This window comes from Mustela erminea, chromosome 9 (genome assembly GCF_009829155.1).
Source record: "Mustela erminea isolate mMusErm1 chromosome 9, mMusErm1.Pri, whole genome shotgun sequence".
Classification (NCBI taxonomy): domain Eukaryota; kingdom Metazoa; phylum Chordata; class Mammalia; order Carnivora; family Mustelidae; genus Mustela; species Mustela erminea.
Window position 1 is genome coordinate 63,874,134 of NC_045622.1, and position 20,884 is coordinate 63,895,017.

A 20,884-nucleotide genomic window follows, 5' to 3' on the forward strand; every position below is an offset into this window, starting at 1 on the left:
ACAAAACAAGTATTCTTCCTATATGTTTAAATTAAAAACTATATTTTTGCATCATAAATAGTAGAGATATGCTTTCTAGCATATTACCATATTGACATTTTATAAATACTGACTTTTTTAAAGTTTTTTTTTTTTTATTTATTTGAGAGAGAACATGAGCAGGGGAAGGAGCAGAGGGAGAGGGAGAAGCAGACTCCCCACTGAACAGGGAGCCCGGTGAGCTCTGAGGCTCCATCCCAGGACCCTGAGATCATGAATTGAGCCAAAGGCAGATGATTAACCAACTAAGACACCCAGGCGCTCCAAATATTGACATTTTTAAGATAAAACTAATATACTATTCTTTAAAAAAAAAAAAAAAAGATCTTATTTATTTATTTGACAGAAAGAGCACAAGCAGGGGGAGCGGCAGGCAGAGGGTAAGGGAGAAGCGTCTCCCCGCTGAGCAGAGAACTGGACATGGGGCTTAATCCTAGGACCATGGGATCATGACCTGAGCTATAGGCAGATGCTTAACTGAATGAGCCACCCAGATATCTCATACATGTATTTTCAAATCTGTAATTATAAACTCTTAAGTGTTCAAAAAAATTTCTTTTGGATTGAGTTTTCCTTACCTTTACTACTATTATGTAATTGATCAAAACAAACATAGTACAAATTTTTATTAAATACAAACAGTAAAACTTTATTATAAATGCATTAATTTTTCCATTTTTAGTCTATTAGTTGCAAGGGCCAAGAAACATTTTTACATAAATAACTAGATAGGAATGAAAGAAATTTTGTTATACCAATATCAACCCTTGCACTCCTTCTGAGTTATATGCCAAAATGACACAGTTATCTATAATCAAAAACTATTTCTGCTGCTCCTCCTGCTTTTGCTCTCTCTCTCTCTCTTTCTCTCTCGCAAATAAACAAAATCTTAAAAAAATATATTTCTACTTGTTCCTTTGCTTGCTATCCGGGGAGTTTTCACACAGAAATGGCAAGAGTCAGCATGAATAATAGCAATGGCCAAGTGGGAGCAGAGTGACTGAGAAAAAAGACAGCATGAGTAGCCCTGCCTTCACTGGCCTGGAGGCAGTGGCAGTAGGCAAGCTCTCCAGAAGCATAACCAAGCCGTGAGCCTCTCAGGCACAAGCCAAGCCATGTCTTGGTAGAGAGCTTTCTCCCGTCATCATAGGGTTCTTCCTTCAAGTTCATATTAACAAAGATGAACTGGGAATTTGGAATGTCATTTCTCCTTTACAAAGTCATTTTCCAAAATGGGGGATTTATAATTAATTAGGTGATCATTAATTAAATTTACCATCATAAAATTTATAAAAATGCCTCAATTCCTTAACCCTTTATAATGTGGCTGAGATGGTATCTCGATATATTGAAAAGGACTTCTCACCAATCTCAGTAAATACAGAGCAAACAAAATAGTCTGAAACTATGAAAGGGGAATCAACAAGTGAACTTAGAAAAATGAATAAACGGGAAAAAAATATAAGCAAAGAAAAAAAAAAAAACCTTAGTGTAGGAAAGAAAAACAAAGCTAATCCCTGTAATGGAATGCCTTCTCCACAGTAAACACTTGATCAATCAATCAAATTTACAAAGCAGTTGGCACTGATTCTCAAGGAGATGAAAGAGACCATCATAATGACTACACAAGTCCAAGATGTAAAAACAGAAGATCCATCCCAAAGCAATGAATAGATATGAATGTAATAAAAACACAAGTGATGCTACCAAAAGCTAATCAAGAAAAAGATATAATATGCAGAAATGAATGAAAGCAAAAGAGAGAGTCAAGAATGTACAAGTTGAAAATCATAAGAAGGAATGCAGCTCAGAGAACACCCTGCAAATAAGAGCAATCTTTGAACAAATGGCCTCAGATCTCTAATTAAAAGTTTAATGAAAGAAGCAAACTGTCCAGAAAAGATTTTGGCCCAAATTCAAAAGATTTATAGGATCCTAAACAAAATCAACAACCACAGATTAACACTATGACAGTTTCATATCTTTGAAATATAAAGAAAAGAAAAAACTCTGCATATAGGAAAAAACAGAATCTGAATTTCTTCCAGTTTTACAGAGGATAAATTAAGGCCAAGAGATGCATATGAAAGTCTCAGAGAAAGTATTTTTTTAATCTGAAATTATTTAACAAAGTGAGACTTCTTGAGAATATGAAAAAGAAATATCTGTTAGGGCTTTGATCTTAAGAAATTTATCCATCGCATAAACTCAGTCCAAAATATGGCTGAAGGAACAACTTTAAATGAGACAAGTGTTTAAGTTTTAAAAATACCAAGTAGGGGCACCTGGGTGGCTCAGCTGGTTAAGCATTTGCCTTGGGGTCAGGTCATGATCCCAGGATCCTGGAATCAAGGCTCGCTTTGGGGGCTTTTTGGGACCTGCTCAGCAGGGATTCTTCTTCTCTCTCCCTCTTCCCCTTCCCCTGCTTGTGTTCTCTCTCGCTATCTCTGTCAAAAAAATAAATAAAATCTTTTTTTTTAAGTGCAATATTAGGAGCGTCTGGGTGGCTCCGTGGGTTAAGCCTCTGCCTTCAGCTCAGGTCATGATCTCAGGGTCCTGGAACTGAGCCCCACACTGGGCTCTCTGCTTAGCAGGGAGCCTGCTTCCCCCTCTCTCTGCCTGCCTCTCTGCCTGCTTGTGATCTCTCTCTCTCAGTCAAATAAATTAATTTAAATAAATAAATAAATAAACAAATTTTTTAAAAGTGCAATATTAAAATAATAATAAAATAAAATAAATAGGTAAATCTAAACAAAAAGAGTTTTTCAAATTAGCATATTTATTGGGCATCTACCAAGTATCAGGCACTGTCTAGGTATTAGACACAAAGATAAAATAGCCTCAAGAAAGAAACACATTAAACCAAGAGTTTTTAATAAGGTTAACCCTGGCAAATACCCATGACAAAGTCACAGGTCATGCTATTACTACTGTGCTTTATTGCCTATATTCATAATTGAAAGAAATATTAAATTTCAGTCTAGTATCAATGAAAATGATGATGTAATTTTTTCCTAACCAAGCTGCAGACCCTCTGAATTCTATCCATGAACCTCCAAGAGTTACATCATTCTGCAAATATTCATTAAATATCTACAAGGCAACAATCACTGCTAGGCACTGGGGAGGCTAAGGGGAAGAGAACACCATCTTTCAGCTACACGAGTTAAAACAGTGTGGCATTATCACCAGAACAGACAGCTCAGGGGAACAAAAGTATAGTAACACACCTAAGTGTGTGTGTGTGTGTGTATAGAGAGAGAGAGAGCGCATATGATTAACGTTGGCAATTTCAAAGTGGCAGGGAAAGAATGGATTTCTTAACAAATGACATTAGGACAGTGGGAAAAAACTAAGTTAGCAGAGTAGTTAAAGGCATGGGCTCTAGGGCTCAACTACCTAAACCTGAATCCCATCTCTGTCATTTTTACTAGCTGAGCAACCATACCTACATCATAAGTTTGTTAATAGTATTAAATGAGTCAGTACAAATGAAGCATATACATGGAATATAATATGCACTCAAAAGATTAGCTATTATTAGTATTATTATTTCATAACAGAGTAAGTTCCAGACTGAGTAAAGATTTAAATGCAAAAAATAACATCATAAAAGAGGTACATGAATATAGAATGGATATTTATCTGATCTTGCTGAGGAAAGACCTTTTTAAGAATGACACCACAGGTAGAGAAAATTATTTAAAAGACTAATAAATTTTACTACATTAAATAATTAAAATGTTTGTATGTGGAAAACGATAAAGTTAGAAGATAAATGATAAAGTCAGGGAAATGTACAGAGTACACATGATGAGCTAATACCCTTCATATTAAAAACATGGATAAAATCAATAGAAATACATGAAACATGTAAATCACAAAAGAAATATAGATTATATAATATAAATATAAATATAAATGGCATCAAGCTTATGAGAAAATATTCAGCCTTGGTAACAATCAAAGAAATGCAAATTATAGCAGCAATGCAAAACCATTTTAAACTTATCAGACTTGCAAATACTATTTTCTTTCTTAAAAAGTTTGCTAGGGACAGCTGGAAACAGGCACTCTCACCCTAGCAGAAGTACCCACAGGTTAAAGAAATTTTGGAGACTGATTTAGCTAAGTATATCAAAAGCCCTTAAAAATGTTCGTTTCTTTCAGCTACCCATTTTATTTCTATAAATGTATCCTCCAAAAGTAATCAGGGAAGAGAACTATGTTAAAATACAAAGAGTTTTTATAACAAAAGGGTGGGGGGAACCAAATGTAATTAATAGATTAAATAAATATTTTGTATTTTATGGATGTATGTTTATTTACGTTTTACAGTTTGTGTATATATGCTGGTATATAGACATATAGATAGATACATGATGATATATCTATATCATCTCTATATAGTGGGATTTGGGGTTATTTTTGTTTGTTTCTGTATTCTCATTTTCCTGGAGAGAATATGAATGACTTGTGTAAAATTAGGGAGTGGGGGAATGTCCCATGCCTGAGTTCTTGAAAATGATGAGTAGAGACGAAAGACATGTAAATAAATAACAATAATACAATAATAATCATGCTTCCAGAGTACAGAGAAGGGCTAGATCCAGCCTAGAGCTGAGTTTTGGAGGATGAATTTGGTCGGGCATGAAGCAGAATATCAAGTACCAAAAAAAAAAAGGAAAGGAAAGAAAGAAAGAAAAGAAAAGAAAGGGGAAAAGAGCTTATTGTGTTAGCAAGCAACACAATTTTGGCATGGCAAGAAGGGTGGCTGAGTGTGAAGGATTTGAAGTAAAAAGCCAGATGACAAAATTTCTGAATGTCACATTAAATGAGTTTGGGATTACCCTGTCAAAGAAGATTCAATAAAGAGCTTTTATGATTCATTTACACAAAGCCCAAGAAAAGGCAAAATAAACGGAGATAACAAGAGTGGTCGGGGTAGGTACAAACTTCTAGTAAGTAGGATAAATAAGGGACATAATGTATGACATGATGACCGTGGCTAACACTGCTGTACGACATATAGGAAAATTGCCAAGAGAGGACATCCTAAGAGTTCTCATCACGAGGAGATAAAATGTGTCTCTCTTTTTGCCTTTTTTTTTTTTGTACTGTGTGTATACAAGACCAAGGATGTTAGCTGAACCGACTGCGGTAATCAATTCACAATATTAAATCAAAACATCATGTTGTACACCTTAATCTTATACAGTAATGTACAGCAATTATTTCTTAATAAAACTGGAAAAAAGAATTCAATTTCAAGTAGCTGTAAAGATCTGAAAAAAAAAGGAAGAAAAGGCAATGACAAATGGTAATAGAAGAGTGGTTAAGGGCAGGAATGCGGATACTATCTTGGAAGAGACATAAAGCAACCATCTGGAGTGCTGGAAATGTTCTATATCTTGATTTGAGTAGGGGTTACATGGGTGAATAAAAACGTTGAAATCCAGTAAGCTATACACTTAATATTTGTGCACTTTATGTTATTCCTCAAAGAAAAAAAAAAAAGGAAAGAGTTTTTAGCAAGGAACTGTAAAATTAAACTGTTTTAGAATGATCACTCTGGGAAACAGGCTGGGAAATTGACAAGAACATCCAGGGGCAGGCCTTTTGAGACACTGAGGATGCATTCCAGGAAAAAAATCGTCAAATTTCTAACTGGGTTGGAGGCAAGACAGTGAGAAGGACTTTTGGGAAATCGAATTGACAAGACTTTGAGTATGATTACCGAGGAAAAAGAAGAAATCAGGGACGACTCTGATACCCTTAAAGGAGCTCATGAGTACAGGAGAAGAAAGAGCAGCTTTACAGCGGTTAGTACTGAACAGGGAAAATTTGAGATGCCTGTGGGTCATTCAGCAGCAATGACTGTACACACTACCTACATGCCAGGTCATTTAAGCACTTTATACGCATTAATTTATTTATCCTCACAAAGACCTTAGGAGGTAGGCACTATTACTAGCCCTTTTACAGATGAAGAAACGGAAGCATAGAGAGGTTAAGGGACTTGTCCAGGATCACATATGGGAAAGGGTAGAAAAAGCATTTGAACCCAGGCCATCTGGCTCAAGAACTCATGCTCTCAGGATGCCTGGGTGGCTCAGTCAGTTAAGCAGCTGCCTTCAGCTTGGATCATGATCCCAGGGTGCTAGGATCAAGTCCCACTTCGGGCCCCTTGCTCAGCAGAGACCCTGCTTCTCTCTCTGCCTCTGCCATGCCACTCTACCTCCTTGTGCTTTCTCGAAAGAAAGAGAGAGAGAGAGAGAGAGAAGAAAGAAAGAAAGAAAGAAAGAAAGAAAGAAAGAGAAATAAAGAAAGAAAGAGAGGCAGAGAGAGAACTCATGCTCTCAAGGTAACCACTGAGATTCAAGTGATGTACCCCTGCCATAAAGGAAATAGTTGAAGCCCTGGAGATAGCTGAGCTCTCACAGGAAGAGAGTATACAAAAATCGATAATAATAAAACATGCTTCTCGGTGCTGGTGCAAGGGTTAATTGAGATAATATTTACAAACCCCTTAGCAATACACAGATAAAGAGTCAGCATGCAACTGAAGGAACCTATTAAAGATAATTCTTCAACAAAATACTGATGAAATAGTGCACTATTATTAGTGCACTAAGATATTAACGTGGTGATCTCTAGGGGACAGGAAAGTGAATCTTTTTTTTAAAAGGTACTACAATGCACATATTACATTTTTAGAAAAATCAACTTAGAGTTGGAGAGAAAGATTATTTTATATTTTGTAATTTTCTATTAAAAGAGCTCACAATACAAATAAGTAGAGTAAATCTCAGAGAGTGGACAAGCTGGCTCCAGATGCCAAGCAAAGGAGGGGAACACAACCTCACTCCAACTGGCAATGCAAAGGCTCAATGTAACACTCTTCTGTATCCACCTTCTTTCGCTTCTCTTTTGTTGAGCAGCTGTCTTTCCAAAGGATGAGGAAACTTAGCACCATTACCTCCCTCTCATTTTTGTCAATCACTGTAAGTGAACAAAACAACATGCCCCTCCTGGCATCCCCACAGAGAGCCAATGAAGCAGGAAGAAGTGAAGAGCTTGAGAAATATCAGATACTATGGGGCACCTGGGTGTCTCAGTGAGTTAAAAAGCCTCTGCCTTAGGCTACATGTTCCCAGGGTCCTGGGATGGAGCCCCGCATCGGTCTCTCTGCTTGGTGGGGAGCTTGCTTCCCCCTCTCTCTCTGCCTGCCTCTCTGCCTACGTGTGATCTCTGTCTGTCAAATAAATAAATAAAATCTTAAAAAAAAAAAATACCGAATACTGCATACTCTGTCTGCATACTCATACTTTGTCTACTCCGTAGGCAAAGTGACTTTCAGAGGAAGGAGGAAAGTTCTAATGGAGAAGCCTCTTCTGTGGGATTACACAGATAGAAGAGATTCAAACTTGAAACTGGAAAGATTTCAAACTTTAATAAAGGTTTCATCAGAGAAGTTCTACCCTTAATGGAACTTCCCAAATTTAAGGGCAAAGAAGCTAATTTTCATTTCTCATAAATTTAAAGATAGGGTTAGAGAACAGGGGCAAGACGGATGGGGAGAACCCAGTGTGGGCAAAATAAGGGAAGAGAGATGCACCACTGCTGAAACACTCCTCTCATGGCTAGAAATCCCAGGGAACTGCACAGCTGCCAGGTCTACCTGGTAAATCCCAGTGGACCAGTTGAGGACCCTCACCCACCCTTGTTCATCTTCAAAACGGCCTCAGCATTCAGCATATCGCTTCTTACATATTGTACAGCAATTAACAGATTCAACAAATGAATGCAAGCATAAGTGAACAGTCTGAACTGAGGGTTTAGGGACTGAGCTACATAACTTTGGGAGCTAAAAGAACTTAGCATGAAATAGAACTAAATGGGGGCACCTGGGGGGCTGAGTGGGTTAAGCCGCTGCCTTGGGCTCAGGTCATGATCTCAGGGTCCTGGGATCTAGCCCCGCATTGGGCTCTCTGCTCAGCAGGGAGCCTGCTTCCTCCTCTCTCTCTGCCTGCCTCTCTGCCGCTTGTCATCTCCCTCTGTCAAATAAATAAATAAATAATCTTAAATAAATAAATAAATAAATAAATAGGAAATAGAACCAAATGTTAATATCCTAACAATAACACTTGATGCAATATGATCAAAAGATTCAAACTCTAATACTGAGCACAGTATGAGGTGTTTAACAGGTGCTGCTCAATAAGTATTTGTTGGATGTTAATGCTCCAGGATTTTTCTGCATCCCAAACTCTCAGATCCAAATTTGAGATATTATTTAAAGGTCTGTGTTCTCACTTACACACTGACTTTTACAGTTTTTCCTTGGAAATGGAAAAAGATTCCTGAGGATGGAAAAAACTTTTAAAGTATCATACCCTGTGCCAATATACTGGCCTGGTAAGGGTTGTATCAATCTAGTCTCATCAGCTCCAGCTGAAAACTTATGTGGACTACATGGGGCGCCTTGTGGCGCAGTTGGTTGAACGACCAGCATTTGGTTTCAGCTCAGGTCATGATCTCGTGGTTGTGGAATCAAGCCCCACATTGGGCTCTGAGCTCAGTGCCTAGTGTGCTTAGGATGCTCTCTCTCTCTCTCTGTCCTCCCCCCAAAATAAATAAATGTTTAAAAAAAAAAAAAAAAAAAGTTTGTGGACTACATGAATGGGCCAGGGTTTCAACACAACCTGTCCAGCCAAAGAATTGTGAGCCCACAATTTTGGGGGGCTCCTGGGTGGCTCAGTTGGTTAGACGAGTGCCTTCGGCTCGGGTCATGATCCTGGAGTCCTGGGATAGAATCCCACATGGGGCTCCCTGCCCAGCAGGGAGTCTGTTTCTTTCAATGACCTCTCTCCTCTCATGCTCTCTCTCTCTCTAATAAATAAAGAAGAAAAAAAATTTTTTTTTTTTTTAAATCCAGTGCCAGGCTGAGGTCCCTGGATTCCTGACTCTCTAGCCATGATGAAGCAGCTCTAACAGAGAAGCCCAGGCTCTCTTTTGGAAGCTGCTCCCATTCATTGTCCATCTGCAACTTCTGCCCTTCCCCATACCCCCTGCCACAAGCTTCACACCTTGTATAGTGTTATCTTCTACCCCTACTTTCCTGACCTGGATTTTCTTTTCTTTTTTTTTTTAAGATTTTATTTATTTATTTAACAGAGAGAGAGAGAGATCACAAGTAGGCAGAGAGAGAGGGGGAAGCAGGCTCCCTGCTGAACAGAGAGCCTGATACAGGCCTCGATCCCAGGACCCTGAGATCATGACCTGAGCTGAAGGCAGAAGCTTAACCCACTGAGCCACCCAGGCGCCTCCCTGACCTGCATTTCTTAAGATGAGTTACCATTTAGATACAGAAATTTCATTTATAATGTATATGAAATTGAATAAAGTAAAAAACTGGTTCTTCAGGGTTCTTACTCCCAAACTCCCCTAGAAATCTGGGTATACACATCTTTTGTCAGAAATTTATATATTGTCTTCAAAAAATGCACAATTTCCAACAAGAACAAAACAAACTGAAATGTTACTAGGCCGCAAACTACACTAATACTTGCATTGTTATAAGGGCCTTCTAACTCCTCCAAGACTCCAAAGTATTCTTCAATTCTAATCCGTTTTCTGTACTACATTATTGGTCACCTTTATTGGAGAGAAAATACAGAACAATATTTAAAGTATTTTCACATGCCTCCCTGTAATTCTAAATTTAAAGTATCCAAGAAAATATTCAAGATCCTCCAGGATATGGGGCTCCTGGCTGCCTCAGTTGGTAGAGCATACAACATTTGATCTCCAGGTTGTGACTTCAAGCCCAACATTGAGAACAGAGATTACTTAAGACCAAAAAAAAAGAAAGAAAAAAATCCTCCAGGATCTGGTCTTATCCAGCTTCTACAGCCTACATATCTCCCATGGAGCTCTTTCATAAACTTGTTGTTTCAATTAAGATGACCTAATTTCCATCCCACACAGCCAACATTTTTTCTGGGCCTTTGCTCTCAATATTCCTAATCACTTTCCTACCCCGAAAGCACATCCTTGATTCTGAAGGCAGCACTGTACAGAGGAAAGAGAACTGACATAGGAATCAAAATACCTGAATTCCAGATATGGTTCACCATGTGTGCCTTTGGACAAGTCCTTTGTTTCTCTGGATTCAGTTTCCCCATCTATAACCAAGAAGCTGAAAGAGATCATCCTAATAGTCTTTCCAGCTTAAAAAACAACAACGGGGTACCTGGATGGCTTTCCATCCAGAGCAGCCAACTCTTGATTTCAGTCAGGTCACAATCTCGGGGTCCTGGGATCAGGCTCTGCACTAAGCAAAGAGTCATCATGAAGATTCTCCCCCTTTGCCCCCTCTCCCAATCACTTGTAAATCTCAACAACCCCATCTCTACAATTCCTATACACCTAAACAAATTCAATCCCTCCTTCAAGGCCTCCACAAATTTTCTCTAAGCACTCCAGTCCATACTATTCTCTCCCTTCTTTTTTTTTTTTTTAAATTTTTTAAAAGATTTTATTTATTGATTTGACAGACAGAGATCACAAGTAGGCAGAGAGGAAGGCAGAGAGAGAGGGGGAAACAGGCTCCCCACGGAGCAGAGAGCCCGATGTGGGACTCAATCCCAGGAACCTGAGATCAAGGCCTGAGCCAAAGGCAGAGGCTTAACCACTGAGCCACCCAGGTGCCCTATTCTCTCCCTTCTTTGAAATCTTGTCAGAAATCCAAAATAAATCAAACAGTGGATTTGTTCAACTCAGATTTTCTCTCTCTCTCTCTCTCTCTCTCTCTTTTTTAAGATTTTATTTATTCGAGAAAGAGGAAGAGAGAGAATGAGCAGAGAGAGGAAGAAGCAGGTTCCCTGTGGGGCTCAATCCCAGGACCCTGAGATCATGACACAAGCCGAAGGCAGATACTTAACCAACTGAGCTACCTCAAGTCAGATTTTCTGAGCATTTCTCTGCCACATATTATGGCAAAGCCTTGGTAACAAATATAAAACCAAGACCCAGACCTGAATGTATCACCTGTATATCCCTTTCTTCTCTGCTATTTTTATCCAAGTGAAGTCATGTTAAACATGAATGTCAAATGCAAATGACACCACTTACTCACTTAAATATTTAAAGAAAACTTTCCATGTACTGTTCTAAAAAGTAAAGATACCAGTAAACAGATAAACCAACTCCCTCATCTCAAGGAGTTTATTTATTTGTGAAAGCAAACAGGAAAAACACACAAATATAATATATATATAATATAATATAATAATATAATATATATTATTATATTATATATATAATATAATATAATTTTAGGAAGAAAAACAAAGGAGGGATTAAAGATTCACTAAGAGCGGTTTACATAGGATGGTCAGGGAAAGCCTTCTCAAGGAGATGCATTTGAGCTGATACCCAAATGAAGGAGGGTAAAAACTAGCAGTATTCAAGATGAGTACCCCAGGTACAGGGCAAAGGCTCTGTGACAGAAGAGATGGGGAGGACACTGGACAGCCGGTGGAAGGACTATAGGTTAGAGCACTTAAGAACTTGGCAATTGGACTCTAAGTGTGATGTGGGGTTTTCCATAGGAGGGCTGAAGTTAGGGACAGACATAATACTTTGGTTGCTATATGGAGATGAGACTGGGAAGGGAGTAGAGGAGTCAAGACCAGTTAGAGGCCATACAGAACAAGTTAAGTGCTTGGCATTCAGTCTCTGCCTAGATTCACCACATCCTGGCTCTTCGTCTTTTGAGCTGTGTGATCTCAAAAGAGCTGGTTTCTCTATATGCTCACTTATGGATGTGTCATACAAATTTCAAAACAAAAATCAACATAATGCACTATGCTTTTCCTTAAAGAAAAAAATCTTCAAGGAGTAATGTGGATTATAAAATATTCTCAATACCACTCCATCATCCAACAATCAGCCCCATCTTAACAGAGACCGTCACAACGGCCAAAGCAGTTATACCACCTGCCATGACGTTCTCCCTTCTAACTTTGTAGATAAACTTTTGTGTCCCCTCGTTCCTGGAAATTTGTCTGAGTGTAAAAGCCTCTCATACCTGACAACATGTCACACTCAGCACCCCTGCCCCCAGTCCCCACAGCCCTAAAAGTTTCCAGATACTAAAGCCAGAATATTCCTTAAAACAAACAAACCAAAAAAAAAAAAAAAAACAGCATCACAACTTAGGAGAAAAAGAGGAAAAGAAAATGGAAATAATCCAAATACATATCCGGAGAATCATCTAGGAGGGTTCTTCCCATCAATACACAGGAATCACAGCGCCTTCAACTAGTTACAGTGAGTGTTCATAAAAATGACCTCAAGTGATAAACATTTCTAACTGAACAAAGGTCTAAGTCAATGAGAGGGAAAAAGAATTCTAACTTTTTAATTTCTTTACTCAATTTCCATCGTACTACATGCCCTTCAGTTTTTCTTCCCTGCCCAATCCACCTATCTTCCCACACCCATGGCCCTGGTGACCTACCAGGCCCAATTCCACCCCCCCTTTTAAAAACATTTTACTTTTAAGCAATCTCTACACCCAACGTGGGGCTCAAACTCACAGCCCTGAGATTAAGAGTCTAATGCTCTACTGCCTGAGCCAGCCAGGCATCTTTTGATGTGACTTCAATCAAATCTGAGCCTCATATCCTGAGATCTACCCTGTCCCTCCAGGGGCCAGTAACAGTGACAAATACATGGGAACTAAGTAGGCAGCTTGAATGTGGGCAGGGCTGGGCACATGATACTGCTCCCAAAGTAGCTTTCTTGCTCATATCTAAACCAGGAATAAACCAAAGCTAATAAATGTTATTTTACCCATGCCTCTCAGCAAAACGATTTCAAACTAATTCTGACCACTGAGGTACTCATGGGGATTTTTTGAATGGTTTGAAGTAAGATACAGAGTGGCCTTTGCCCATCTCCCATAACTCTACTATCACTTTCTGTATAAACACTTTAGTCCTAATATTATTCCAATTTAAGATAATGTCAGTTTCAAGACCTGTCAAAACACATACATGGAAAAGAAAAAAAGAGCAAAACAAAACCCTCACAACTGATATTTCTTATTAATTTGACATTAAGGACACAAATGAACCCTTTGATCTTAAATCCCATTTTCCCATATTCTCCCTAACTCTATATAGTACTAAATATTCATTTGTAAGCTGGGTTTTCTTCAACTCTGGGTCTCCATGTACAGATTCTGGGGTCCACTGAGAAACAAAAGCTTTGTCATCCCTCCCATACCGGTACAGCATTTGAAGAGAACTTCCATCCCCCTTGGGTTCCAGGGTTAGAAACACTTCAGTTTGTATAGAAGCCCATTGGGTCTAAGCACCTAGAATCCATCCTTGGCCAAACCAGACCTTCAGGAAACACTTCCCCACCTAGTCCTTACTACCAACTACCTGGGACTTCCGAATGTAGGGGATATTGTGCTAAGCGGAGTTCCTGGCAACAGAAAATGTAATTTAACACAACTGATAGCAAAAATAAATAACTAGGCCCTGTTCACTCACTAAAAAATATATCCCACATGGTCAGCTTCCTTGTCACCTAGACCAGAGGGCAGAGTGATATACAAATGGCCACTTCTCAATTCCAATCAGGAGTTATCCAACACCCACATCCAAAATCAGTTCCCCATCTAATTTCTTAACTTTACCCACTCGCTGATTCGTCAAACACCTAATATGAAGCATGTTCACTGAAAAAAAAAGTTATGAGAGGACAGACACTTGAAAGCACTAGCCCAGTGCTTTTTCTACAGTGGATATTCAACAAATGATGAACACAAGAAAGAGTGTATGAATGAGAGTAACACAGACGAGTGTCTGACAAAGCATTCTAAGACAAGGGCTCCCTGATGAGAGGCACTTTCTGCTCCACTCCAATTAGCCTTTAGGGAGAAGGAGGGGAAATCCACAAATACCTAGATTCAAACTTGTCCTTAGTTTAATTAACATCCAAGATCCCTACTTCACACCAAAGGAAGACTAAAAGCTACCAACCTTTATACATGACCACCCAAAGTTAGTTTCCAGAACACTGACAATCAGGTTTCTCAGCATATTCTAATCACTATGGCCCTTTATCACAAGGGTCCACTAAAAAGGTTCTTATTTCTTATGCTATTAACAAAGGGTTAGTAGATTCATTCTATCATATTTGCTTGGGGATCCTAAATTCTGGTATAAACAAATGATTCTTATCTTCTAGAAAGGCCCTGATTCGGCTTGTCTGTTACTTTTAGTGTAGTCTTACAAAGGCTGGATTCTTTTTAAGCTCTTAAAGGACTTACGCAAAATTCTTTTGATAATTTTTTTTAGAAGATCATCTCCAGAGTTTTCAGAAGTTACACAATGATTCATGCTGATAGGGGGGAAAAGCACATTTTATTTCCAAAAGTCTCCCTTCACCAAAAGCTGTAATTGCTAACATATCTGATATTGACTTCCTGAATTTAAAAAAAAAAAAACAAAAACAAAGCAACAAGTATAATCATAGGTCTGAAAAGAGAAACGTATAAAGAAAAATACAGAGTGCTTCAGCTTGGTTAGCCAGACAAAGGGAAAGAACGGATGAGTCCAGAGGGGCAATGTGCACATTTGGTAGCTGCCCCTGGAGTCCTTGAAAGACAAGTTGTTCACTCTCTGAACATCTGTGTGTTGAAGAGGGATGGGAAAACAGTGAAAATAAGCAATGCTAAAAGAAAACTCAGACTAAAGACAAGGAGATAATCTGTAATCATCATCAGTCTGGAAAGCTCAGAAAAGTTTCCTAGAGAGATTGTGAAATCTCTTGAGAGACAGCAAATCACTTGAGAGAGATTTAGGGATATCTGGAGGCAGAGTGAGTTGAAATGGTCAAATGGTTCCACTGGAGAAATGGAGATTACATCTGAGAACCCAAAGGATATTCCAGTAGTATTTTTCTAAGCGTTCAGCTACCTTAGAAAATCTAAGTCACTCCTTGAATAAATGATAAAAATAACAAATGGTCACCATAAAAACACTAATAATCGGGTGCCTGGGTGGCTCAGTGGGCTGAGCCTCTGCCTTTGGCTCGGGTCATGATCTCAGGGTCCTGGGATCGAGTCCCGAGTTTGGCTCTATGCTCGGCACGGAGCCTGCTTTCTCTCTGCCTGCCTCTCTGCCTACTTGTGATCTCTCTCTGTCAAATAAATAAATAAATACATAAATCACTAATAATCAATTGTATGAGTAAGCAATGAACCAAAAATGCAACTAAACATTTCTGACATTTACATAAGACCACTGCCAAAGTCAATATTTGAGACCCCAATTCCCAAAACTAACCTCAAGAGCATTCTCACAAAAACTCCTACCCAAGATTACCAGTCAACTAATAAGGAAAGTTGACATTCTCTGGAGAAAATCCTAGCTGATTCTCCTTTCTGATTGTAACCACAGGCTACAGATAAAACAAAATGGCTTTCAGGTGATACAAGAGTACAAACTACAAGAAGGAACCGCAGAACTAATCAGGGCATGAACTATGGCTGGACCTTGGGATTACCCTCCTTTAGATGAACTAGAATAAATAAGCTAAGAGATTGCCCTGATATCAAACTCCAGACACTTTTAAATAAAAGTGGCAAAGAAGAACTTTAACCCACATCTTTGGAGTCTAAATCCCCTACAGTGAGAGGTCACATTCTTCTGAGATCCAAAACCCAAATTAAGTCATGTCCTCACACCATTAGAGCTGCTGCTGAGAATTATACCTATCAAAGCCCCAATCAATGGGGCAAGCTTTCCAGTTAGAGGCTCTTTAAGGTAAACATGGTTACAGAGAACTAAGATCATATTTTGGGTGTACATTTTGTATGTTACAAAAAACTATGGCGGACTCTAACATTAATTAAAATAAAAATTCTGTAGCTGACAAACTTCATTTTTCTGCTTTTTTTGCACAACCCCCTTTCTCACTACCTGATATTCCTTGCCTAAAAACCAAATCCTGGGTGCCTGGGTGGCTCAGTGGGTTAAACCATTGCCTTCGGCTCAGGTCATGATCTCAGGGTCCTGGGATCGAGTCCCGCATCGGGCTCTCTGCTCAGCAGGGAGCCTGCTTCCTCCTCTCTCTCTGCCTGCCTCTCTGCCTACTTGTGATCTCTGTCAAATAAATAAATAAAATCTTCAGTAAAAAAAAAAAACCAAACCCTCAGGGCACTGACCAGTTCAGAGAAAAAGACCTAGAGGTTGCACATGGAAGAACCAGACATCTAGATTGTATTCAAAGTGGGAGACAATTCTAATAAAATGGCTCCACCCACTACTGCCCTTCCTGAGCCCATTATCTGCAGAGAATCAAAGGGTCTGGCTATAAACTTGGGTATTCAAAGGCCCTGTCAGCTCCCTAGTTGTGTATATGAACAACACAATTAACTGGTTAAGAAATGCAGAGGGGTAGGAAGAGCTCTGTACATCTCTAAATCCTTGTCCCAGTCCTTCAAAATTCCCACAGAGTAACTCTCCAGAGTCCTCCATTGTTCCTCCACAAAATAAATAAATAAATAAATAAATAAATAAAAAGGAAATAAGAGTCCATTTTCTCATAACTGATCTTATTAAGAAAGGTAATCTCAATTCATTTTTATCTTGCCAGTACCAATTTTTAAAATTCAGCATTTTTAAGAAACATGGGAATACTAGGGGGATAAGGACACCTCAAATGAGATCTTAAATGAGATCTTTAGGGCAGAGGCCCTGGTTTGGGAGCTCAACTTTGCCTCCTAATAAAGGCTCTTAAACAAATGACAACATTGATCTCTGTCCCAGGGTAGTCGTAAAAGAAAGAAAAACTTTCACCAAAGCACTGCAACCCATGTGGGGAGCATAAAGGATAAACTGCTGGGCATGCTGTTCGGCATACACATTCCAGTTCAGTGTTTGCCTGGTCAGATCCAGCTCTTTTCTAGATCCCCAGCAGCCCTGTGGTCAGTGCAATGAGTTCCTACCCAGGGAACCAAGCTATTGGAGGCTATGGTAAATGCGGCAAGAATTTAAACACCCAAGTATCTTGGCTATCTTCACTTTTTTCAACCTCCTGAATTAAGAACTTCATCTTGCACCTTACCTGTGACAAGCATCTCACACTGCTGTTCCCTGGTGTCACATTAATCTTCAAAACACTGCGTTGCCCATCACTCCTTCTCTCAAAAATCTTTAAAAGTCAGACAGTGTGTATAGGATAAAATTACAGCTCCTGAGCCAGTATTCAAGCTGACAGTCCACTTCAGCTTAACTTCCCACATCCCATTACGGAAGGCAGCTGCGGAAGCGCAAGCTTTAGACGGAGACAACCGGGAGTTAGAACTCCGGCTCTACCACTCACTGCTTGTGTGATCTTGAGCAAGTTACTCATCTTCTGGAATCCTCTCTTTAAAACAAGAATCCCCTCTCTCTAAGACAAGAATGACAATACCTACTTCATATGACTAGAGGATGAGAGAGAGCATGGCATGTGGCACAGAGTAAGATGCTCAGAAAGTATTACTTTTCTCACCAGCTCCAGTCCAAATGACCTATTCTCTCTCTTCTTGGAAATTCTCCCCAGGATCTATATTTCTCTCTCCCTTGGAAACTCTCCACCAGTTTCAGGGCCACACTTTGCTTTAATGCCTAATTGAAATCCTTTCTCTTCTAGGAAACACACTGGCTCATAATCATTTTCCCCTCTGAGCTTCTATAACTAATTCTTATATTCTAAGCAAAGGGATTGGGATCGAATTTTTTTATTCTTCTCTTCTGTATCACTCCTCTTTATTCAATAAGTCCACAAACCCAATAGCAAAGTTTTTACTAATTATCAATCACTAAGTTTTCCATAAGAAATACTTTAAAGAGAATACCACTCCCCATATACACTTGAACAAATCTCCCCCATATCATATGGAGTTTTTTTCCAAAGGTAAGAGTTACCAGATAAATGGAAAGGAAGTTTGTACCTAGGAAGTCACAGAGGAACGCTCAAACAAGCCAGCAGAGTCCAGGAAGCCTTTACTTCACTCCCTGCATTCAACAGGCTCCTGAGCTCTTCCTCTGCGCAGTCCTTAATTCAGTACTAGAGACAGACTGTGACCAATTTAGACTCTACTTCTGATCAGCTTTCTGAACATAAACCATCTGATTCTTTAGATGTGCCTGTTTCTGAAAAATCTCATCAGTGAAGTAATTTACTTTCTAAAAATACTACCTGGAGGGGGGAAAATAAAAACAATAACACAGTCACTTGGGTTTTAATCTTGCGGCCCTATCCCAGGATGGTCAGTCCAAGTGTGTGGATTTAAGAGATAACTCGAGCTGTCCTGGAGGTGAAATAATGACACCTCTCCCATTCCCAAGACCCTGATATCTAAACCACAGAAACACCTGCATAGGGATAAAATCAAGAACTAGACTAAGGCGGCATTAAGCAAATTCTCTCACTTAGTGAAGAAGGGAAGAAGTTGTTTTATTCATATTCAAGTAACTGTAAACAACATTCATATAAAGGTCCCAGAAAAATAAGCTCTTTAGAAACATTTGAAAATGTTCACTCCCTTGAATTCTATTAAATTCCTAAATTCTTGGATAAGGTAGCACAAACATTGGCTAAAGTGTATTATTCCATTAGTCTTGAGTCACTTAAAAAATACATCTTTAATACTTAGTGCACTTTTAAGGAAAAGGACAAAAATGGAAAGCTAATCAGTCACAAAGAGTCGCAGTTTAATTTGCTGAAGTGATAGAGTGCAAAGTTAATTTTCCTTTGTTTGAGTTCCGTGTGTGTGTGTGTGTGTGTGTGTGTGTGTCCGTCCGTCCCTCAAGGAGCCTGCATACAAGCTACCATAGCTCCAGGTAAGGGCTCGACAGCCACAGCAGTGCAGCTCGGGTGAGCCCAGGGGACGAGGCGGCTCACCGAGCCCACTCCCGAGACAGCCTGCAGTCTCCTCGCCGCACGCAGCTCTGTACTTCCCTAGACCCTGGTCTCGCGGCTCCCCACCCCCAACTGTGTGGCCCTAGCCTGCCGGAAAGCACAGCCTGCCCCGACCAACCGCCGGGAGGGCAGTCCCCACCACCCCGGGAAGCTGCCCCTCCGCCCTGCTCCTCCGCTCCTGCAGAGGCCCCGCGAGTGTGGGCGCTCGGCGCCAATACTTACGGAGCTGGAACTCGGCGGAGGCTAGGAGCGGTGAAGAGCGGGGAAAGGACTAGGGCTGCAGCGGCGGGCAGGGCGCGGCAGAGCGGAACCCGCGCCCCTCCTGGAGTAAGGGCACGGGCAACCCTCCCTTCCTCCAGCCGCCCCCCCCCTTCCCAACACGCGGGAAGACCGGCTTCGAAAGCCGGGGTGGCGACCGGACGCACTTACCTCTGAGCTCCCCAGCCAGGCTGGGCGCTCGCACCGATGGGGGCTTGTCTGGAGCCGCGCAGCCCGGGGGAGGAGCCGCTCCGGGAGAGAGGGCGGTGGTCCGGCAGGCATCCGCGCCCCAGGCTGTGGCCCGGCTGGAGGGAGAGAGATGGGAGGGAGCACGGATTTGAGTGGAGGGGGGCGTGGAGGAGGTGTGCCTCCACCCGAGACAGAGAGGGTGGGCGGCTGGAACCCGGTAGAGGGGTGTGCTCCGAGGCACTGAAGAGAAGAAAACCGCGCAGAGAGTACGGAGCCGGGAGGCAAGGGGGTGGGGGGAGGGACCCGGGCTGGGAAAATGGGGGTGGTGGACAGGATGAGGAGTTGGCCCGCAACTGGTCGGCCCTCACCTCGGCACCATCCGAACAAGAATTGTCTGTATCTGGAGCAAAGCACAAGGGGGTCTGAAACTTTATGTCATTTTCTCATACACACGTGACCCCCCTGCAGTCCAGATGGTTTCAATCACTGGAGGAAAAAAGCGGATCTGCTGGTATGCATGAAAAGCCGGAGCTGGGAGAGTCTGGGAAAAGCTGCCTGTACAGCTTGCCTGCCTTCAAACAAACCGATGAGCTCTTTCCGTTCTCCCAGCCCCCGGCCTGGGGGAGCCCTGCAAAACCCAAAAAGACATGACAAGAAGCTACATTTGGAACTGCAGCCGTGGCCGAGAAATTCTGAAAACGCAAAGCTTCCAATGAGTCTGATCTGAACCAAAAGTTCAGAGGGCATTCAGAGATTTTAAGTACTCCATTTAGCTTGCAAAACCCAGCACTCGAATAGGGTGTCATTAAATAAGCAATGGAATACTAGCAGTGAGAATCTGTGATTTATTAGTGGAATTCCAAAAGACATTGTTAACTCAGTGTGACAATCCACTTGGAAAAGAATAACGCAAACCACTTAAAATCCAAAGCCATACATACTTGGTGGGATGTTAGGAAGCCATGTAACCCAATTTCTCATCCCATAAATCACTATAAATAGACCTTGATATTGTAATGCATAAAATTGACTTTTACAAACCTAGTTAGAATTTGAAGGAGCAAATGCGCATGAATGAGTATAAACAGGCTAGAAGGCTGAGACGTGTTTCACAGCCCAAGCCAAGTCAGTTGTCATATATCCTAAAGAGGGATTTGCTCAGCTGTGGGACAAGAATAAAAAACGATGGGTATTTTAAGATATATCCTGGAAATAATTGTATTTGTTCATGATAGAGCAGAAATAGTGGCAAGAAACAAACTGATAAAGCCTATTGTTCCTTTACTCCAAAAAGATATTAATATCTTTATGGAGTATATCTAGTACTAACTTTTTTTTTTTTTTTTTTTTTGACAGAGATCACAAGTAGGCAGAGAGGCAGGCAGAGAGAAGAGCGGGCAGCAGG

The 20,884-nt window shown here is 40.6% G+C and overlaps 1 protein-coding gene across 2 annotated transcripts in view; it reads right to left on the reverse strand.

Moving 5' to 3' along the window:
• The window catches only part of DENND2B (DENN domain containing 2B), a 148,818-nt gene extending 128,868 nt beyond the window's left edge, over window positions 1-19,950 (reverse strand). The window contains exons 1-2 of one of the 2 annotated variants that reach the window (XM_032359633.1): window positions 19,848-19,950; window positions 19,462-19,595 (exon numbers count right to left, since the gene is read on the reverse strand). The gene's annotated coding sequence lies outside the window, so the exon portion shown is untranslated. Of the gene's footprint in view, window positions 1-19,254; window positions 19,377-19,461; window positions 19,596-19,847 lie in introns of those variants that run through there. The other variant, XM_032359635.1, reaches the window with a different exon arrangement.
• Window positions 19,951-20,884: the final 934 nt, after the last annotated feature.